The sequence below is a fragment of the Pleurodeles waltl genome, chromosome 12, assembly GCF_031143425.1.
Source record: "Pleurodeles waltl isolate 20211129_DDA chromosome 12, aPleWal1.hap1.20221129, whole genome shotgun sequence".
Classification (NCBI taxonomy): domain Eukaryota; kingdom Metazoa; phylum Chordata; class Amphibia; order Caudata; family Salamandridae; genus Pleurodeles; species Pleurodeles waltl.
In genome coordinates this window covers 684,913,168-684,934,144 of record NC_090451.1, presented here as the reverse complement: position 1 = coordinate 684,934,144, position 20,977 = coordinate 684,913,168, and the positions used below count along the sequence as shown (strand labels likewise).

General features: G+C 45.6%; 1 protein-coding gene across 6 annotated transcripts in view; it reads right to left on the bottom strand.

The window, feature by feature from the left end:
- KDM6B (lysine demethylase 6B) overlaps nucleotides 1–20,977 on the bottom strand; it is a 511,446-nt gene that overhangs the window by 204,526 nt on the left and 285,943 nt on the right. For 5 of the 6 annotated variants that reach the window (XM_069218686.1, XM_069218685.1, XM_069218684.1 and 2 more), the window contains one exon: nucleotides 2,224–2,325. The gene's annotated coding sequence lies outside the window, so the exon portion shown is untranslated. Of the gene's footprint in view, nucleotides 1–2,223; nucleotides 2,326–5,868; nucleotides 6,002–20,977 lie in introns of those variants that run through there. The other variant, XM_069218687.1, reaches the window with a different exon arrangement.

Below are 20,977 nucleotides of genomic sequence, written 5' to 3'. Positions count from 1 at the left end.
GCGTTCGGGTATTCTGGAGCTTGCACACAAGATGGGCTGGGATTCCGAAGTAGAGGGCATTTCTGTAGTCAAGTCTACTTGTGATAAGAGCCCTGGAGATGTCCCATTGATGTTGACAATCAATGGCTCTGTTCATCTGTTCCTGGCAACCTAACACCAACCTTATTCTCGTTATAAGGTCAGGAAGGCCGACAAAAAAAACAGTGACTGCACCCTTCCCCACCATGCGCCAAGACTCCTGGATCGCTCATCGTGTACAATCCCGATTAGCTACTTTCTCTTGATTGACTGGTGCCAGTAAAACCTCCTTCCATGCCACACATAAGCAGATACTTTGTAAGGTCTCTTTTTCAGTTCTCTTAATGAGCTGCCAACTGCTGAACTTATTAAGATACTTCAAAGGATCTCGGCTATCAGAAAACTTAATTGTATCCTGCTTTAATATACAGTCTTTGCCTAAGCACAAATTGGAGATGCACTTTATTTGGTCCAGGGATTTCTACATACTGTTCATAACTGAAAACTATCTCAGACACTCCTTTAACGTGCTTCACAAAGAGAGTGCCTCAGGCCCTGGATGACCAAGTCACTATCTCCACTCCTGAATCGTTCATACACATCATTATTTGTGTTAGCCTGATGAACGCAATGTGCACAACACAAGACTAGAACACCCTGAGTGAATTAGGCTATCGTACATACGTTCAGGACTAGAAACTGTGTACCTTATGGCCTGGAAGAAGGGCTGAGGCCAGGCAACAAATAATAAACAACTAATAAACATAACCCTAATCAGTCTCATTCAGTAGCTTTATGAACCGATGGCAGTCTTTCACATTAAGTGGTTTTCATTTAAAGCCTCATTACTGGTTGCTGAAAATCGGAGAAGCTTAGTAGTGAGCTATACTTGAATCATACATATTGTTTAAATGGGACAAGCTGGATCAAAAGAAAAGTGTACTTCAAGCAGCAAAAGTGTTGATTAAATTTCATATGAATGATGAGCATTTCTCCCACTGCTCTTTGTATGATCCTGCACATCCTTACTGGAGGAAGAGTTGCACAACAATGAAACCAGGCACACTAAGATATTCTGTTGAAAATGTGGCAGATTATTTTTAAATAAATATTTTGCTTACTTGTCATGCTGCCCCATTTTTTTGGTCTTGGCTTTACTTTTTCTTGCTCTGGTCTACCCATGGACTGGAAATAGGTGCGACTCAAAATAATGTTACCTCCATGGTGACCCAATGTTGTTAGTCCATGGGGGTCTTTCTTAACACAACCTGCCTACTCCTTTGATCTTTGTCATAACCTTCATGCCGATAGTCAGTATGACAAGAGGGAACAGGCAAACTTGTATACATGTATGTCAGAAAAGAGCCAAGCCAGGCATATGCATGAAGCTGCATGTGGGGGAATAACCACACAGCGCTCTTCGAGAAAGCTTTCTAGTTCTATCCCATTGTGACAGGTTATCCACAGACTAGGAGTAACTATATCGATCTTCGGATACCTTAACCCACGTAACGGTACTATGATGTTCCACACCTGTACCTTAAACTCTGTTAGTTCATAATATTGGTGTCCCAGCTTTGTAGGCCAGTCAGCTCACTCAGAAACAGGGTATTAACTATCAGTAAAATATATATGCACCAGAACTCCGAAGCATGTCGTTTAATAACACTGGCAGTTAATCAATTGATTTTATAGCCGTTTCTGCTACTGTTGAACTCGTCTTATGGTACTTCTGATGTCACCAGACATGGTCCATGGTCTAAACTCTTTTTTTTTAAAACTAAGTCTCTAAAATCTTTTCTAAATCCTTGCATCCTTGCTGCAATCCACCAACTATGTTCTTATAGCAATAATTCATGTTCTAGTAGCATTGATAAAGTTTCTAATTAAAGTTAAGATCACCGTCTATCATCTTCCTTATGCCACGTCACCTCAGGATCCACAGTTGAGTGGCCTTGGATCACCTGATAATATTGATTAGAATGTTCAATTAATTTATATGCCAATACAGCATTATCATTTCTACTTTAATCTAGTAAGAATAGACTAAAATGATGAAACAAAGTTCCTTTCACAGCAGATTCCACTTTGTGCATGTAGCGATTTTTTCGGAGTACACCATGGAAAAACTTATTGAGGTCAGGTAGGTGCTGATATAGTTTCAAGAAAAGTCAACAGTAAAAAAACAAATTAAGGGGGTCTTACCGGGCACTCATTGGCTGGCCGTGCCCTGGCCTGGTACCCTTATGAATGGGTGGTGGACAAGTGTGGCGAAGTTACGATCCGGCCATGGCGCAGACATATATCCTATGAGAGAAGAAGGTAAACAAGGTATAAATACGTCACTGAATAACAACATGTAGAAACAAACAGCAGAAATCAGCAACTGACCAATAATACCAATGAGGTCCTTGCAAAGACAAGGGAACTGAAGGTCTGAGGTGCTCACAAACAGTTCTGCCAAGACAATGCCAACATAATACATGGAGTGTTCAGTTATCAAAACAAATGAACAGCATGACAATGTTATAAGCCAATGCATTTAGGAGATGCAGTATTGGTCAAGTTGGATTACAAATACCAGAATATAATGAATTTTGAATCAGATCTAAAGGTTATTTCCAATTGTCTGAAAATCACGTTTTTAAAAAAAAAAATATGAAGAATGGCTGAATCAAGACATGTCAAATCTGACTGGTATTTTAAGCTGCAGTTTTTTCTCTCAAATTTACTAAGAAATCAATTCAAATTCAAAGAGTCAAACTCTGCGTGCCCTGGCACTGTGCAAATATTTAACAGAACAAAAGCCCGATCGCTTATACTGTATCATCCTCTTTCAACAGATGACGGGGACCTTTCTTGTACCGCCTGTCAGCTACCTGCCCACCCCAACCCATCTGGTATACTCTTCTTCAACAGTTATCATACAACCATGCCTGCAGCTATCTCTAACACGCTCACAGAACAGCAGATTCAAATAAAATCAACAGCAATACACACCACCAGTGAATGCCTCCCAGGATTCATCGCACATTGGGCTACAGATGAGGCAATGAAGCCCTGATTGCTTTACGATTACTTCATTTGTATATACAAGGAATACCGGTCTGCGTACTTCCTCCAAAGGTTAGTAAGTTTCTCGCAAAAAACACGTGTTGCTACCCCTTAACACACTGTGCAAGAAGGAATTTGTTCTCTAAAAGTAATTTATTTGTAGTAACAAATATACTGAACTGCTCTGTCGTCCTGAAAATGCATTAAGGACAGCTTTTGAACAAAATGATGACACATTTTGAAACATCTTCCATATAACAGGTCTATCCCCATGCCGTCAACTGGGCAATGTTAAAATAATCAGCTGAAGGTAGTGCATCGCCATTGTTAAATCATTAATGGGACAGGAAAAGTTTGTTACTACTCTAAACTTCCACTACCTGCAACGATGATATGCCACTAAGCATAAGTGACTTGTTAATGTGATTTCTGCATGCAGTCTGACCATCTCCCGCCCGGTCCAATCGCTTGGTGACGTTTAATGTCGTCAGTAGCATGAGATCACAGGTCACATGCGATATTACAGCACTGAATACAGACGCGTCAGGGGGGAATAAAACGTCACATGCTGGCACAGAGAGAAAAGCGGTCTTTAAATACAGGGGAAACCAGAAACGCTGACGGTGTGCTCTCTTGGGGCACTATGGCCTTAAACTCAGAAGTTAAAGCCACAAAACTCGAGGGGTGAGGGTCGAGACGAGATAAAAATAAAAAATAAAAAAACCACTCACCTTGGCGCTAAGGCACATCCAAATCTGCATGGCGGTAAAGGTGGCTGGAGTCCCGCCGGGAGCCACTTTTCCCTATGGTGCAGTCAATGCAGGGTGAGTTTCTTCAGAGACGGCGGGACGAATGAGGGCTATCTCCTATGGGACTGCCAGCATCTAAATAAGTTGGGCCAACTGTCATGACGACGGACGGGTTTTAAGTCAGAAAAACGATGGCGGGACCATTACTGCCAACACCTAAATCAGGCCCTCAGTTTTAATTAAATCACCTATACAGCATTCTGTACTGTGTTTATAATCTCCTGTTTCTGACGATCTCTCGAAAGTGCTGCGCTGCTCCACGAAGTTATACTTGCATGCTTTCAAATACCCCAAATATAAGCAAGAACTGGCAAAGCCAATAGGTCTCGCCTTTGGGACCAGGTGGTTTTAGACATGCTGTACAGCATCCCCGATTGAAAACAGTGGGTGCAACCTTGGGCCTCATCTGACGTAACTAATTGGCAGATCTATCACCCTTTCAGAAGGTCTCACCTGCCTGAACCGTCGCCTACCCTACCACTCAAGTAGGATAGTCCACATAAGCTCTCTAAGCACGGCAGAGACCACAGACCTCATGGCATTAATACCCTGATCCAAGTATAACGCTACCACACTAGGTAACCAAAAACAAAATGATTTGCTGTGCATGCTGGGTTTCCTTCCTGTGCCCTCTAAAACCTCATATCCCTTCCAACTTATCTGCCCGAGCCACAGCCTGCTCTATTTTTATGGTGAGGGGAAGCAGGGGCCCTCGAACCATCTTGACAGCCTAGCCAAAAAGGGGAGGCGTGGGTGAGGGAGGGTCACATTTCTGTTACATACCACTTCCTTGTTCCACAACATGAGACTTTTTCCACTAACGAAGAGGAAACCACAGCCTTGTCCTAAAAGGGGGGGGGGGGGGGGGGGGGTACTACAGCGGGTTGGGACATGAGGTAAGCTGTAGTTGCAGCATGCATGAATGAATGAATGAAAAGACCCAGCTCCCACTCTTTGACCTCACAGGATGTCGTGGCCCACCAGGTTACTGGAACCGGTGCATCTGGTAGGCACAATGTGGTGTTACCCTGCAGGCACCATGATATACAAAATTTGGTTGGAGTTTAGGACTAGTGAGGGGTTTTGGGATAAGTAATATTTAGAGGTGATGAGGGGAATTTAGGGGGTCAGGAATGGGTGGCGGTCTGGCAGAGAAAGGAGTTTTAGGGTTCAGACATGGGTGGAGTTTAGCGGTGGTGAGTATTTTTTAAGTATCAGGAATGGGTGCAGTTTAGGAGTGGTGGGGGTTAGGGTTCATGGACGAGTGGAGTTTAGAGGCAATGAGCTGCTTTTAGTTTTCAGTAATGGGTGGAATGTGGGAGCGTTGATGGGTTTTTAGGGCTCATGGATAGGCAAGAGTTTAGTGCTGGTGTTTGCAAGGTTCAGTGATGGGCAGACGTAAGGGGTGGTAAAGGGTTGGGCAGAGTGTAGGAGTAAAAAAGGGCTTTTAGGGTTCACGGATGGGTGTAATTTAGGGGGTCAGGAATGGGTGTACTTTTGGTGTAGTGAGGTATTTTTAGGTTTCTGTTATGTGTGGAGTTAAGGGGTAGAAAGTGCTTTTAGAGTTCAGGGATGGGTGTATTTTAGGCACAGTGAAGGGTCTTTGGGGGCAGGAATGGATTTTTGAGAGGTAATCAGGATGGATGGTGTTTGGGGGGCGTTGGAAGAGTCAGTGAATTAAAAAGCATCCGAAGCAATTGTTTGACAACGTAAAATATATAGATCTGAAATGAGGCCCCCTAATGTAAAACACTGAAATAAATGCCTCCAATAAAACTGTTTCTGAATGTAAGACGTGCAACTATTACATTTGCGCCTCAAAAAGTAAGCCTGCAAAGCCTATTTCAAACAAAAGACATTATAGTAATTGGTTTCTATGAAATGGAAAATGCTATTCATTCTGAAAGATTCCACTAAACAGTTTAGGTGAGACTGTTTCTCAGTAATGGCATTCAATGAAATTATGTTTCTATGAAATCATACACACCTGTGCCACAACACTGGTATCTGTGGACCACAGAAAAGCAACATCCCTCCAGGGGCCTCTGGTGCCAGCTGCCTGTGCGACACTGCCATGGTGGTGTAGATGCAGGAAGGTCGAGAGCGCTTTGCTTAGTGAGATGCAATCACACCTTTCACTGACTGACTAGACTGGGCGTTGTCTAGATAGCATTATACCCTTTCCACCGCCGTCGGCTCCCCGCTACTCACTTGTGAGGCTGCAATTCATTTAAGGACTCTGGCGAATCCCCTTCAAAGAATCCCGCAAAGATGCAAGGTCCAGGAAGAGGAAAAGGCAGCCGGTGAGGAACGGGTGGGGCGACTAGTAACCCGCACCGTGTGCTGGCCCTGCCCCTCCATTGAAAGTGGTAGGCCTCAGGTGGTAGGACATCTGCTTCCGCGGGGTGGGGGCCCTCTCCTGCTGGTGATGCAAGGACATGCAACGGCCCCTGATGTAACCGAGACACCTGCGCAGGTACGCGGGGCGGGGCGGTCCGGGTCTGGTTACTCTGGTGTCCTCTCTCGTGGGCCGCAAGTGTCAAAGGAGCACAAGGAATGGCATCCAGGTGACGCCGCCGGAAGTTCCGGTGCGCGGCTGGGAGGGAGGAGAGATCCAGTGTCACGTTTGTGCATGTTAATGATGGGTGTGTGATGTCCCCTGGCGGGGATGCTATCCATGGAGAATGCACAGCCCGAGCGCCTACAAGTTTATTTTGTAGAATTACTGACAGTTAATGTAGAGCAGGATACAGACCTTATTACAACACGGAATTATGCTCGTTTTACCTACCTTGGAAGGATGACACCACTTAGGTTCGAACCCCACCATCCTTCAAGCAAGAACTGTGACAAATCATAGGCCCAACTCTCTCTCACTCTCTACACTAGGCCTTTCAGTTGCCTCTTCCTTGTTTGTCTTTTTGGTTTGTTTGTTTTAGTGTGGGAAACGGTGGCGATACCCCTGAGGGTTTATGTTGGGTGTCAGGTTTTCCTGAAATTTAAAGGTACCGAATCCCCTCATGGCACTGTCCTTTCCATTAGGGGATTCAGTACCCTCCAATTTCTGGAAAACCCGACACTTAAATACCCACCACCATTTAAGGTCCGGAACCTCGGAGGCAGAGTCGAGTACTTAGTTCCCCGCGCCATTGAGTAATTCCCGTGTTCCACCATCACTTTATCTCTGCAGCAGGTGTTTATCCTACTGAGCTACCGTCATCTGCCCACCGTAAACTTTCTGTAGATTCCAGTCCGACTATGGAGCAGGGGAGCTTGGTGAAGGCCTTTATGCTCGGGTCGGGGTCAAGGGCCATAAAAAGGAGCCTCAGCTCTGCCAATTACCCCATGAAAGCACCCTACCCAACTTCTACTGCCAACTCGCCTCTACATCACCCCCCCATCAGGCCATCGCTGCACCCGGAGTACCTTGGTGCCACCACGTAAAATCACAGTAATGAAATCACTCGAGTTTACACGCCACCAAACAATGTTTGGCCATTTTCCAACTAGTTTTGCATCAGAAGCCGTTTCCTCGAGGGACAAAACCCAAAGGCATAGTCATCGTCGTGTTCCTGGGATGCCCCTCCCGCAGAGAGCATCGTGCTAAGTCTGCAGCCGCCGTGGGACGGAGAGATGCGAGACAGGGCGAAGGCGGGCAGGAGGATCCTCCCCGCAGAGACAAGTGGCCCTTGAAGAGCAGGTCCAGCACCAAGGCTGGGGCTGCACAGCGCCTAGTGCGTGCATGTCTACCGCATAGTTACTTAGGGCCTACCATGTAGGCGCTTCTTCTCAACAAGTGGGAAAAACTACGTCTCAAAGTGACCTTTGGGGTGCTGACCTGGAGTATCACCCAAGTGAGAATACTGTCATGTCTCTCGTACTCACTAACTCCATCACCTACAGATTCCCCTCTGTGATTTAAGCACCTACAAGCGTTGCTCTTGCCTTAACTGTACATGTTCTGTGAGCGCCAAAAGCTTTTGCCAGTCTGTCCTGCTGAATATGGGGTGCCGGGAATGAAAGACTGCACCTGCTGTCTTCTGTGAGAGAGGGAAGCTGGCTTTGTTACTGCCATGCAAAGCTTGCACTGCTGCTCCCCGATTTGTATCTGTCCTGTGATGCGGAAAGCTTGCACTGCCGCTCCCCGATTTGTACCTGTCCTGTGATGCGGAAAGCTTGCACTGCCGCTCCCCGATTTGTGCCCGTCCTGTGATGCGGAAAGCTTGCACTGCTGCCCCGATTTGTACCCGTCCTGTGATGCAGAAAACTTGCAATACTGCTCCCCGTGCCTGTCGGGTGATGCATAAAGCTTGCACTGCTGCTCCCTGATTTGTACCCGTCCTGTGATGCAGAAAGCTTGCACTGCTGCTCCCTGATTTGTACCAGTCCTGTGATGCAGAAACCTTGCACTGCTGCTCCCCTTACCCGTCCTGTGATGCAGAAAGCTTGCACTGGTGCTCCCCGTGCCGGTCGGGTGATGCAGAAAGCTTGCACTGCTGCTCCCTGATTTGTACCCGTCCTGTGATGCAGAAAGCTTGCACTGCTGCTCCCCGATTTGTACCCGTCCTGTGATGCAGAACCCTTGCACTGCTGCTCCCCGTACCCGTCCTGTGATGCAGAAAGCTTGCACTGCTGCTCCCCGATTTGTACCAGTCCTGTGATGCGGGAACCTTGCAATGCTGCTCCCAGATTTGTACCCATCCTGTGATGCAGAAAGCTTGCACTGCTGCTCCCCGTACCCGTCCTGTGATGCAGAAACCTGGAAATGCTGCTCCCTGATTTGTACCAGTCCTGTGATGCGGAAACCTTGCAATGCTGCTCCCTGATTTGTACCCGTCCTGTGATGCGGAAAGCTTGCACTACTCCTCCCTGATTTGCACCCGTCCTGTGCAGAAAGCTTGCACTGCTGCTCCCTGATTTGTGCCCATCCTGTGATGCAGAAAGCTTGCACTGCTGCTCCCTGATTTGTACCCGTCCTGTGATGTGGAAACCTTGCAATGCTGCTCCCTGATTTGTACCCTTCCTGTGATGCGGAAAGCTTGCACTACTCCTCCCCGATTTGCACCCGTTCTGTGCAGAAAGCTTGCACTGCTGCTCCCGGATTTGTACCCGTCCTGTGATGTGGAAACCTTGAAATGCTGCTCCCAGATTTGTACCCATCCTGTGATGCAGAAAGCTTGCACTGTTGCTCCCCGATTTGTACCGGTCCTGTGATGCTGAAAGCTTGCACTGCTGCTGCCCGATTTGTACCCGTCCTGTGATGGGGAAGGATTGGCTTGACCTATTTTATAAAGGTGGAGTGTTACCACTGCTGTTGCGCCATCATCTTATGAAACAGAGTATATACTAGTTTTACTTATATTACACGCCCTATCAGCCCGTGACTCCCTAACAAAATTTGATGAGAGACTAAGACCTATAGCCCTGAGGAAGGCACTTGACTCTAAAACAGTAAGAGGAAAGAGGAGCAGAATCCATTGCTTAAACCTCCCTTTTTACAGTCAAGCGCCTAAAGCGCTCTGTCCCTGGTGTAATCTCTCTGTGGGCTTTTAACCACGCCTATCAGTTTGGTTGGTTTGTGGGTTTGCCTTTTAAAATGTGCTTGATTTCATTACTGAAAGGCATGCACACATGCCGTTTCCGGTGTTTAGCCCTCCTCAAACACACCGGCCATCTGCTGAAAACATACGAGGCTCGATGTTTTCCATATGGTTTCTGGACTACTTTTTTTCTTTATTTTGTAGGCAACATGATCTCGCTGGGAAGTAGTCGGGCGCTTTGCATGACATTGACCCGGTTACTTGGATAACTGAACTTTTGCCAGTTAAATGGATAACTGCACTTTTGACGGTTACACAGATAATTGCACTTTTGCTATGTTTCGCCTCGAGCGAACTTCTGTTTCCTTTTATGTGTCTGCTTCGCGCTCATGGCGGCAGTCAGCTCGCTTATGTGAAACTGCACTATTATGTGAAACTTTTCAGTTTATGTGGCAAGAAAAGTCCGGTTAGGAGTTTAAAACACTAATAGGTCTAACTCAAGCAAACGCGAGCCCCATTGCATTGCACAAGCTTGTTTACATTTTGTGATTTTGAGGCGTCAGTAAAAGCTATTCTCAGCTCACCCACACAATTTAAATACAGATATGAAAGCATAGCAAAGGATAAACACATGTCAAGATAAGAGAAATAGGCTGACCCAAATTAGTGAATCCATAACTAGGAGACTGTACAACCAGTGAGCAATATTAGTGCTGGATGCTTCATAGTGCCAGGTGTGCACCCAGTGATGAAACATACCATACTAGGTAGGTCCACTCATCACCCTTTACGAGTGTTGGCATGTATGGTACGAAGGTTGTGCTAGTTCTAGTGCTGTCCATGCTGTGCCTTTGTTTTTCTGGGAAGCTCAGTATAAAACCTTCCACTACAAAAGATAAACAATTTATATTGCCAATGGTTGTATATTTTTAATGTGTATTGCGAACGAAAGAGTGAACCCTCACAAAATACGTGAGCAAATCTTAATTTTCATTTTACAAGAGTAGATTTCCCCTACCAGTAACTACGAACAGATAGAAAAGGGGTGAGTGTTGGACCGGTCTATAGGCAGGGGCCACTGGAATTATGCGATTGTGCCACTGCTGTGTTTTTTTTGCTTAATTGTAGATTTGTCATATGAACCACCATCGGCTGCATAATCTGCAGATTTTAACAAAATACTATGTTTCTAACTCAAACAGTTCAATAGTTACAAAAAATGCAGCAATGCATGTTGCAGAGCAATGGAAGACCCTTTGCAAAAGTTGACTGGTCAACTTTCTGTTGCTTATTTCTGTATTTTGGCGTTAAACTGGTAATACTGAAGTGTAACCAATGCTCAAGACAGTGATGACAACTGCACAAAAAATGACAAAATAATGAAGTAATACTATCACGAAATGTGCTCATTGTGTTGCATAATTTGCCTTCTTTTGCTGCATAATTCCCGTGCCCTGCCTATGGGGTAATCTGGCAGTACCAGATGGACTGGTCTGACAGGTTAGTGGTTGGGCCTGTTTTACGGCCTAGTGGGCTGGTTTTTAGTCATGACTTCCCCGATGTTACCACAAACATTGCCTGCAGCAAGTCCAAATGAATGCACTCTCCCATAACTTGCAAAACACACCCTCTCTTTATATATCTTTACAAGATCAAATATTGCACGATTTGCAAACGCAGGCCACTTTTCAGCTTTCTGATTCGCTATTGGGGGGCCACTTTCATTTTAGTGTGGGACCTATTTTCTGTCCTAGTCCAACCCTTAAAAGGGATTAAGCAACTATCAGTGAAAAAAACCCTCTACTAATATATATATGCATCATTTAATTAATTTTGTCTTGCCATTCAATCAGTAAGTGCCATCACAACTTCGTCATCAGTACTTATTTCATCAGTCATTAAAGGATAAAAAGGCTCAGTCAACCTGAGGGCAAGAAACAGCGCAACAAGTAATCACGAAAAAAAGGAAGCAGGTGAATAACGGGGATTAAACTAAGAAGTGAGGAAATAGGCTGGGGGAAGAAGAATACAGGGGTGAAAGTAACATGTAAGGAAGGGAAGACATTGATTATTTAGAATAAATTAAGCAAAGAAAGACCTGAGAAAATAGCTGTGGGTGAAACATGAAGGAAACGTTTAACAGAAACAGAGGGGAGTCTGAAATAAATGAGTGTGGATAGACTGAAGGGGTTTGGAAGTAAAGACGCACCAGGAGTTACACAGCAGATCAATCAGGTGACAGTCCCGCTGCTCTCAGACACTGAAGTGCCATCATCCCGGTTCATAATAATAGCTCGGGGCCCAACTGCCATTTAAAGGACCTCCACGCGCGGAGCTTTAATCATTTTTGTTGTTTTTGTTTTTTTTAGCAAGAACGACCGGAGCCTGGATGGCCGCCAAGAGGTGTAATCCAAGCTGTAGACAGCTGAAGCCACAGCCCTGCCTGGAAACCAACCATGGCGGCCGGGGCATCATGGTGCAATTTCACAAGGCAGGTGAAACCAACCGGAACCAAGAGACAGAGATTCAAGCCAGCTCCAAAATGGCAACAAGAAAAAAAGAGCACCGAGCTAGCCCCTAGCCAGGAAGGAGAGATGGTGCCAGCCAAGCAAACTATGAGCTCAGAAGCAACAGGAAACGAAAGGCAAGCCAAAGGAAGCCAGGAACAAGGACGAAGGGGTCAGGCCAAGAGGCAAGTTGGAAATAAGGGATGAAGCAAGCCACAGCAACTGCAGGAAAGTGGCAAATAACAGCTGAGTGAACAACTCAATTGATCCATACGGTCACCCGTGAAATCACTACAGGAGGCGATGAAAGCTGAGCTAACTGGCAGATGCAGGGGAAAGTAGAACTGCATGGACGTCATTTAGGGGTCACAGCTGCGACCCCTCTCTTGCCCTTTGCTACCCTGGCACTGCCTTTGCGACCCCGGCCTCAGAGGAGGCAAATTTAGTGCCAGGAACACTGTGGTAGCTCGTTCTTGTGGAAGTCAGTTAGGGCTTCACTGTGTTTTCTGTCAATTTTTATTCCACTAATAGTGAGTATTATATTATTCACTATTAGTGTAATAAAAATGGAGAATAGTGAGCTGGAATATGCCCTCCCATGGCATCCGAGGTAAGTAGATATGCTTTTAAATGCATGTGGCGTGCACGCAAGAGTACTCATGTGAGAGCGAAAGAGAGAGTATCTCAGTGTGAATTTGTGCGTATGTGTAAGTATGTGTGAGTGGCGGTCAAAGGGCGTGTTTAGTCACTTCCGCTACCCTTGGCATTCCGGTGAACTGACGTCCACGGAAGGAAGACTGGAGAAAGGCAGGTAAACTGTGGGACGAGGAACAAAAGCCAAGCGACCCATAAGTAAAAACTAATAATCTCCAGTCAGTGGAGACACTGAGAACAAGTAACAGTAAGAAAAAAAGAAAGAGCATTAATCGCAAACCACCACAAACCAATGAGAGACAAGCCAGGTTTATGGCCTCGAATAAAATGGAACGTCAAGGCCAATGGGAGACCAGATATGACGAGAACCAATCAGCAGGAAACAAGAGGCAGGGAAGGTCAGCAAGGGCCCTCAGCATTACAACCCACAGGAGTCAATAGCAAAGCCTACAAATACACCAGAGCCACTCAGACATCAGTTAGGTCACCAGTTTGAGGGGCAGCAGCCACCTAGGAACAGGCAGAGCCCACAGAAGGAGCGGCAGCGACCATGTGCGTTAAGAACCAAACCACACGAGAAGTCAGTAAGCAAGAAGCTATGCCAGACAAATTGACAACAGCAACAGCAGACTGAAATGGAGGGGAAAACAACTGAGAGACACAGAGTCAAACCGATAAGGAAAACAAGAAATGGGAAGCAAACGTCAAACCTACTACGGAATGAACATTGACAAAGCCAATAGGTTTCAAACATTAGAACTATTGGCAATGTTTTGTAGCGATGCTAATGTAGCTAAAATACATTTGCTAAAGTGCTATGACACAAGCAGGGCTAATATGCTTTTTTTTGTTTGTTTTAGAGTGCGTTAGCGCTGGATGCATCATAGTTCTTATAATATTTTTACCCGTACAGCATAGTTAGAAATCACTGCCAAAGTCTACAATGCCCATGCTTTGCAGCATGAAAAAAGGCAATACATAGCCAACAGTCCCAAAAGAGAGACCTACTGGCTTTGCCAATACTTGTTCGGTCTCGGCACACCCCTGTGATTCTGAGGAAATTCCTCAATCTCCCCAAGAGTGAGAGGGAATGTGATGAAGGATATGGTGTGTGCGTGAGGGGCGGGGGGTGTTGTTCACTCTGGCTCTCTAACAATGAATGGGTATCAAAGAACTCTAGAGAGAACTATGCGGATGGCGTCACTGTTAGAAGCAAGAGCTCCCAGAGAAGGCTGGTCAGTGTGAACAAATACAATTCCATCACGAGCTTCGAACACAAACCCTGCGTCACTTCCCTTCCAACTCCTCTGCCAACTACGAAGGAATTTCGGAAAACCGACAACTATCCTTCTGTCTACCAAAAGGACACTGCGTGCAATCAGGTTTCAGAACTCGAAAGCTTAAAAGTTTTAGCGTGTTGTAGTGTCCTGGACTGCGAAGCTACCCATCAGCATAGACTGCAGGCTGGACCCACATTTGCAAGCATCGCAGAGCTGCTCACATAAGGAGCTCACTAACGCAGGCCTCGTGAAGCACAGCTACTTCTCTTGTGAGCAGGATGTACCGAGTCAGGCTTCAGACAGGGCACAGAGTTCTCCTAGGTCGAGCCTTCTATGCTGAAGCTAGCCTTGCGTTTACCCAGACCTGACAGGCCCCGGCAGCCTGCAGGCTTGAGCCTTAAGGCACCAGGGCTGTTCTCCACTTCGCGCAGTCATGAGACCTGTCTACAGCTTCTGGTGCTGATGTTACTGGTCGAGGTCTCCGAGATCTCAAGGCCGGCTTTGCAGATCTGCATTTCATACGTATTACTCCGCATGTTACACAGACCAGTGGCGGCCGGCAGATTTAGGAGAGAGGGGGGGCGGCGGGAAGCGCACGCACGCGCATCCATTAACACTCATAACACTCAAACATGCACCAAACATTCATTTTAAAAGATCTCACACACTCATTCTTTCACACACGCACGCACGCACACCCATTAACAACACTCATAACACTCAAACATGCACGCGCGCACCAAACATTCATTTTAAAACTTCACACATATACACACACACACACACATACTTACCTTCAAGCCTCCAGGTTCCAGGAGGGTTTGGACTGCTGCCTTCCCTCACTGGCTGACCTTAGGTCCCAGCCTCATCACAGAGTGGGATGGGGTCAGTGAGACTGCTGACTCCACCCCACCTTGTGACAAAGTGTCACTGATTGACACTCGCCCTGGGGAGGGCCTCGAGGCACCTTTGCTGAGCTGAGGAGGTCACGCCCATAGGAGCTGTGACCTCCTCAGCCCAGCAAAGTTCAGCTCAGGCAGCCAGGAGTCTGCGCAAATCGCGCATGGCTCACTCCTGGCTAGCCTTTGTTCAGCAAGACTGACACTCTTCATGAGGGGCAAAAGTGGGGGGCCGTGGCCCCTTAGCCCTAAAGGACGGGCTGACACAGACCTTAAAAGCCGAGGTCTCGGACAGTAGAGCTTTAGGATCAAGCATCAAGGAGGAGAGCTACCCCGGGGATAAACAAATCCTGTTGAGTCTAGAGCCCAGGATACAAGAGTGTAGGCACAAAGGTCCATTTATCCCAGTTTTGCATGCACAGAGCTATCCCCCAGGATTGACCGATCCCACCAGCCAGGCCCTAGAGAGCATGACTAGCGCTCAGGTCACACAGGTTCTACCTAGAGCGCACTAGAGAGATGGGATTTTGCCAGAAGTGTCTTGAGAAATGGTCTCAACTCACACCATCTGGTGTGAAGAGCGTAGCCGGCGGCGCTGCCAGAAAACACTGTCCCCTCCTTGATCAAATAGAATTTGTTTAAATATTCATTTGGCCCATGGTTGTGTTCCAAATACAGGGTATGTCAAAGGTCTCTATGTCGCAGCCCTTGGGTACCCAGGGCTTTCTTTCAACATTTGCTCTTTCTGTAGCGGCGGGGGCTCGGAGGTCTTCCCAACAGCAAAGTGGGTCTCTGGTGGCGAAGTTACTGCTCAGTGCGGTCTCGAAATGACGGCGGCTTACCTGCCTGCTGCTCTGCTGTGCCTGTCCTTTGCCCTTGCAGGAAGCTTGAAGGGATCCTGCACAACTGCTTTTGCTTCACCTGCTCTCTGCACGGGGGAAGCTTGCACTGCGGAGGCACTCCCTGCACCTATTCTGTACAAGATAGAGGCTTGCACTGATGCTGCCCCGTCAGTGTGTGAATGAGACATCTGCTCTCAGCATGTCAGTAAATCTTACTTCAGGAGCCGCCATTGCTGTTCGAGTGTAGCGGGCGCCCAATGTTTGCCAGTGCTGTATCTGTTCACTCGTGCACTGCTACCGAACATGATGTACCTGTTCTTTGCATGGGGAGAGAAGTTTGTACTGGATCTGCCGGCTCCACTGGTGACAGAAGGGTTCCGCTGGCTGCCTATGTGAGAGAGGGAAGCTTGCACTATGTTATGTTTGTTATGTCATGTGGCATTCTGCAGACTGCTAATCGCCCGGGAGATCAATGCGCTTCAGCAGGAATGTTGGTGCTAGGCCCAGCAGCATTAAGTGGAAGGGACTGGTCTTCAGCTTCTTGCGGAATTCAAGCAGGGAGGCCCTGATTTCAAATGACTGTGTTTAGGGGGCCAGTGGAGCTCTCTGGGGTATGGAATACAGATGCTATGTGGGAGGTTGAGCATGAGTCTTGCTGCAGCGTTCTGGCTGGTCGGGGGTCTGTGCAGGAGCTGTTTGAAGATCCCGCCATAGAGTGTGTTGCCGTAGTCGAGTCTACTTGTGATGAGTGCTTGTGCGATGGTACATCGGTGTTCTGGGGCAGCTATTTGAAGAATCTGCCCTGTTGTATGTGATGGGCTTAGTATTCCATTCACTAGTGCTGCACCTGTTACCTATGTGAGAGAGGCTTGCCTCAGGCTGCAATGGATGTACCTCTATTTGTGAGCTAGGGATGCTTGCACTGCCCTCGATGTATCTATTCTGTGTGTTTATACAGGGCTCACACTGCTACCCAAGTTCCATATGCATTTGTAAGTGAAGTTAGCACCCATGCTGTGTGTCTGGGTGACAAAACAGCCCCTGCCAAGTTCAGGGGAGCTGGCCACCACCGGCACTGCAGAACCTGGGTAGAAACAGCCTTAAGAGTGAAACACAGTTGCTGGTGATATTTGCTCAAGTAGCTCAAGCTGCAAATTAAGTCACTTCTTGACACCTGGGTGAATTTAGCACAACTGTCAAGGTTGTAAATTACTACTGTAGATTTTATCCTTGTTTCAACTTTGTGAGCCAATCTGCTGATAATGGCCACCCCAGAATTCTTAAGTTGCTAGTTATTTCTTAGTTCACCCTCGGGTCTCCCAAAATATGACCAATAACAGATCGCTCCTAAAAGTAAAAAAAGTGCCCCAAGCTTTCCTTAAAAGAGTGCACTGGAGGGCATTTTGGCTTTGAAGAGCCAAGTATGAGTGATCCAGAGCTTTTTATTACTTTGGTTCTTCTGGTTGGGGCTCTTTGTGTTTTTTAGGGGGTGTAAGGATTCAAAATTGTATATTATATATATTTTCACTAAAAAAAGGTTAAAGTGATGTTTTAGTTAGGTGAAAATGTCTGTTTAAACGCAGTATTTAAAAAAAAACCAAAAAACTGAAATTCACCTGTTATAGTTAACTCAAGAATCTATAACTGGCATCCCTGTCATACAGTGTTACCAATTATTTACTTTCATTTATCATCAGTAGAGTTACACATGTGTCATCAGTGATGTAATACATGAGACAATTAGCAGTGAATGGCAAGGACGTGAGTTATAGTTACATTTTTACCAAAGTATAATGTCCCCTTATTCTTAATTTTTTTCCTGTTAATTTCTAAGGTTTTTTAATCACAACTATAAATGTCACTTTAACATTTAGGTTTTTTTCAGTACATTTTCAAGCAACATCATTATCAATATATGAAAGGCAGGGCTATTATTGGTTTTGTGAAGGCCTCATTGCAATGGCATTCAAACATTTAAATAAAACAATTATAGTCAAAACAAAATGAAACAATTTTTTTTTTTTTTTTTTTTTTTTTAAATTCCTCAAACCACATATTGCAGCCATAAGACCAACCACAAGAGGTCTCTGCATTTCCAAGGTAAAAAGCAAAATCGCCAGTTCTGGTAGTGTTGAAAATATCATTACATTTATTTGGGGTCATGTTCTATAGACCCCAGGAAACAAGAGTTATTTTAACAAATATTTCTGAGGCGCTGCTGTACTCCCTGCAGCTCCCCACAACATTAAAAAGCCATACTGGTGGTGGCCCAGCCAGACTGGGGCACCGCCATGCACTAAAATATATTTAAATTAGCCCACTAAAAGGGCATATGGGGCCCTCCTTCCCAGGAGCAGTTAATCATAAATGAGCTGCTTAAGTCACTCATTTATTATACTTTTCCCATTTTTTTTTATTATTATTTTTCTTTTTTGTGATTTGGGTGTTCCAGTCCTACCTGGGGCACTTACATCAGGAAAATAAGATGGGGGCTGCATGGTGCCCAAAAGCCCCTGCGGCTGCTACTGGCTCCCTAGCCAGCAAACAATATGAGTGCTAGCCAGAGCCAGCAACAACTATGCTCCTACCCTACCAGAGCAGTTCTGGTCCTACAGTGGGCGCTAACACAGAGTGTTGAGAGGGAAACAAAGAAAATGTTTGCTCCCACCAGGTGTGATAAAAACGTTGAGCCCAGCGGGATGGGTCCTTGGATCCACAGTTTATCAAATACCCAGAGGGTTATTGCTCCGCATCAGCAAATGTTGCATGCTCCTATAAAGAAATTGAGCATTGCTCCCTCAAGACTACTTCCATGAATAAATGCAACTCGACAGTCCATGCCCCACAGCTCTCCTTCAGCTCTGTCTCTCCATGGAATTTATTGATCTGCTTGTTTGGAGGCGGGGCGAGTGGGTAAATGCGAGCGGGAAGTGGCGGTACAAGAAGAAGGGGAGTAGGGAAGTGGGAGAATGCAGTCAAGCACTTTCCTGACAGACAGGTCTGCTTCTTCTCTCACTGTACTCTGTCTCAGTGTCAGATTTCTCTCATGGGACACTGCAAGTGTCTGCAAACCTTAGGCTAGGCAAGGGCAACATTTTAATTACTCCACTGTAATTATCGAAAGTACGCCATCCTGCCATGTCGCATAACTAAATATTGGGAATAAACTGTAACGCAATGGGCATCTTCCTAATGTAAGCAGAAGAACATGCTCAGTAAACAAAATACCTCAGATGAACTTTTTAGCAGAGAGGACAGTCTAGCGCAAAACTAAAAATTCTTAAACAAATGGCAGCGTTTGAACACAAGCAACTGGAAATCAACTTGAAATTACATTTTCTAGTTGATTTTTTACCAGAACAGACCGTTCAAGTAATTTTTGGAGCGCGAGATGCGCCTCCTATAATTACATATAATTCTGCTGTAATTTAGCGTAATATACCCCTACCTCAGGCCTTCGTTGAAGACCTTCAAGGTAACAAGCACTAACATATGAGCATTTTCACTCCTCCCCCTGCACTCCATTTCTCTTGATGCATACTCATCCTACTCCCACCATCCCCACTTTCCCTCTTAGGTGTGATTTGGGGAAAACTCGCCGCATAATGTTTTGCAAGCTTTCTTCTTCAAAACATTTTTGCCCCTAACTCAGCCTAGGAGAATGGGACCACCACCAAAACGTTCATCACAACACACTCTCTGTCTAGGTCATCCCTCAGTCCCCACACTAGGTTAGTGGGGACCCCAAAATCACAACCATTCCCACCATTCAGTGTCATTTTAACCTCCCTCATGGCTGGTACTTCTGAGTTACAGCCGAGAGTAGTTTGTGTTTTAAGGGCATTGTTTGTAATAGCATTGCAGTACGCCTGCTAGCCCTAAAAATGTGCAATGCACTTCGTCCTCTAGGGGCAAAATATATGGTTGTACTGCATTACTTTCTGCCATTTTGTTTTCGTATGGTTATGCCCTCTAGAGGCTAACTATATGGTTACGGGACCATGTTTGTTGGAAATGCTGTTTTATTGTGGTGTCCTCTAGGGGCTGTTCTGAGCATTACAGTCAACATAGTCATCACATAATGTTTTGTAGGGCATCCCTTTCACAAAATATTTTTGCTCAAAAGGCACCCTTTGGTGATCCTGGGTCAATAGGACCACCTTTAAAACGTTCACCAGAACGTGCTCTTTCAGTCTAAATCATCTCTGGTCGCCACACTAGGTTAGTGGGACCCAAAAATAATAACCCATCCCACCATTCAGTCTATTTTTAAGCTCTTATGGCTGCAACTTTAGTTTTGCACCTGAAGTAGTTTGTGTTTTAAGGAACAGTGGCCCAATAGGTATATGCAGGGCCACTGGAACTGTGACAAAAGGACCTAATTCTGCATCAGGGTTGACCAATTTATGTGGCAAAAAAGTCCAGTTATGCATTTACAAAGCCAAGAGCTCCAACTCAAGTAAATGCAAGACATATTGCATTGCAAATACTTATTTTATTTGGAGAGCATCCTGCAGCTCCCCTGACAGTGCTACCAGGCCGATTGCTTACTGCTTCAGCTGCCCTGCTTAGCATCCTGTGTGGCCACTACTTTTAAGCCAAGCAGCTATCCTGGAATGTATTTCCCACTGTGCACTATTGTTCTACCCTTACCAGGCAGATGCCATGTTAGGAAGCAATATCTGAGGCATTTTGGATCAGAATAACAAAGATCCACTAAGAACAAGACATCTCCAAAATGGCCACCAAGCTTGAGGATTATGGAATGGTCATCTTGGATTGGTTACAGTGCATAGTGTATCATTGTTCTGCTGCTCCAAGGTGGCATGCTTGTAATCATGGCAGCCATGTTGGGTCTTTAAACCAATAATACACTATATACAATACTGCTGCACAGTAAGGATAAGTTACTTACCTGTAAATCCTAGTTCTCTTCCAGGGGTATCCTCATCAAAGTCATAAACATTGAATATTCCCGCCCTTGTGCGAGGACCCCGGAGCATATATAAAATACACACATATTATACATGTGTAAAACAGCAATGCAGGCTATAATGTTAAAAACAGGCTAAACTGCTTTATTTCTATGAAGTTTTTTTTTTTATATATATATTATAAAATTACAATAGAGAATAAGTATCTACCCAAGCCCCCAAAACTGGGCTTAGGGAAGTAAGCAGCAGTAAACTCTAGAGAAAAAGAGAAAAAACTGCATTGAAAAACAATGGAGCATTCTTAGCCAATAGGCTGCATGCAGGTTAACACAGGAGAACCATAAAAACTTTGGCACCGTGCCTTTAAAACCCTGAGCACCTCCAGTATCCCACCATGCCTCAGGGGGGAAGGAAAGGTGACAGTTGGTTCACAGTTAGGT